Genomic DNA, 2,121 nt, shown 5'->3' with positions numbered 1-2,121 from the left:
GCTGACACTGTCCTTCCTTCTGGAGGGTGGCTACTTTTGTTCCCCATGGTCCCTGTGTGTGTTGAAAAGTAGCCACCGCTCCAAGCTCGCTCCTGTGATGGACTACAATCTCACCTTTAGTTAGCTAATATGAATTGAGATTGTAATCCATCAGAGGAGGGAGCTTGGACTGGTGGTTACTTTACAACACACACAGGGGGGACAAAAGTAGCCACCCTCCAGAAGGAAGGACAGTGTTGGCACCAATTCAGAGATAATTTGAGGATCTCCAGCTGACACAAATAAGATACATTTTTGTTAATAGTTAAGGTATTTGAATGTATTTTTAACATTTAACTCCTGAGTTTAGTGTCACTTTAATAAACATACCATTGATTTCAGCTCACTGAGAGCCACAGTAAGCAAGGGGTTACATCTAAACATTTGAAGAGCTCGCCGTTGATATGTTCATCCACTCCCACTCGGTTTCTGGAGGTTTAAACCCCCAATCTGGCAGGTTGCTATCCCTTTAAGCAACTCTCCAGAGACTAGTCCTGAGGATCACGTGATTACTGATTGATTGCAACACTGTTGGGAGCTGGTAAAAGCAGCAGAGGCAGAAGAAGCAGAGGTGTATCCAGGAGAGGAATGTCCGTTTTGGATGACACCCTACACTGCAGTGTGTGCTGTGCTGGGACATCGCCGGGAGACAGCGCAGGACCACTTCAAGGGCAGCAGAGGGGATGCTCTGCATTGAGGAGAAGGACAAATATGACAGCTATTGAAGATGCAGATCGGGATTCTGACAAAGACGAGGTAAGCATCTCGCGAATTCTTTGTAATCGCATTGACTACATGAGAGGCATTTAGAATATGTGCAATGAAAGAATGTGTTCATTCCATTCACTCATCACTCTGCATTCTGCATTGGGAAGGAACTGCTAGGTGCACCTTGCGATGGCAAGGGCTCCTTATCTTATTCCCAAAAGCAACCGTAGTCAATACATAAACATTACATTATCTAATGAAAACAAACACGTGTGTGTGGTCCATCGAGATTGCAGATCATGGAATAACAGTTACAGGCAAAAGTCATAGAGGTGATTTGCAATATAAACTATGTATACAATATAGAATATGTATACAATAGAACATAAAATCAGCCTGAAAGTTCCTCCAGAGATCAGGGTTATTGAACATAGCACAAAACACCATCCAAGGAGCCAGAAGACAAAGCCGAATTAAATTCTCATTATCCTGATATGCTACCTTGCATTTTTAATAGTCTATATGGTTCCTGTGGGTTACCACACTTTGCCAAGCATCCTTGCATTTTGAATATTCTATATGGTTCCTATTGGTTACCACACTTTGCCAAGCATGGTGGAATTTTCAATATTCTATATGGTCACAATGGGTTACTACACTTTGCCAAGCATCCTTGCATTTTGTATAGTCCATAAGGTTGATATGGGTTACAGCACTTTGCCAAGCATCCTTGCATTTTGTATAGTCCATAAAGTTGATATGGGTTACAGCACTTTGCCAAGCATCCTTGCAGTTTCAATATTCTAAATGGCTGTAATGGGTTACTACACTTTGCCAAGTATCCTTGCATTTGGTATAGTCCATATGGTTGATATGGGTTACAGCACTTTGCTAAGCATCCTTGCATTGTCATTAGTCTATATGGTTCCTATGGGTTACCACACTTTGACAATCATCCTTGCATTTTTAAAAGTATGTATGGTTGCAGTGGGCTGCTACACTTTGACAAGCATCCTTGCATTATGAATAGTCTATATAGCTGGTATAGGTTACTGCACTTTTCCATGTATTGTTGCATTGTAAATGGTCTTATTGAGAGGTCTATATGTGTCTCTAATAGACCATTTTAGCGTTTTCTCACTTATTAAATGTAGCCTATAAATATAATGCAAAGGAAGACTGTAGGCTCCATTGCAAGCACCGGCAGCATTGTGCTGTGTCAGGTGCCTCTGTGTGTGCACATAGGTGAACGCTGCTGTTGATTCTTAGGCTGTTAGTTGGTTGATTACATAAGTGGGTGAAGAATAGAGTCCTTTCCTGCACAAGAATAAATAAGATGGGGGAAAATAAATGTGTGTGTATATATATATATAT

At 41.3% G+C, this 2,121-nt stretch overlaps 1 protein-coding gene across 1 annotated transcript in view; it reads left to right on the top strand.

Moving 5' to 3' along the window:
• Positions 1-472: 472 nt before the first annotated feature.
• The window catches only part of ADORA1 (adenosine A1 receptor), an 83,106-nt gene continuing 81,457 nt past the window's right edge, over positions 473-2,121 (top strand). Inside the window, exon 1 of the mRNA XM_018567573.1 lies at positions 473-795. The gene's annotated coding sequence lies outside the window, so the exon portion shown is untranslated. The remainder of the gene's footprint in view (positions 796-2,121) is intronic.

Source organism: Nanorana parkeri, unplaced genomic scaffold, assembly GCF_000935625.1.
Source record: "Nanorana parkeri isolate BGI_ZX_2015 unplaced genomic scaffold, ASM93562v1 scaffold1066, whole genome shotgun sequence".
In the NCBI taxonomy this organism is placed as follows: Eukaryota; Metazoa; Chordata; class Amphibia; order Anura; family Dicroglossidae; genus Nanorana; species Nanorana parkeri.
Note: the sequence above shows the minus strand (reverse complement) of the source record. Positions and strands in the feature narration are given on the sequence as shown.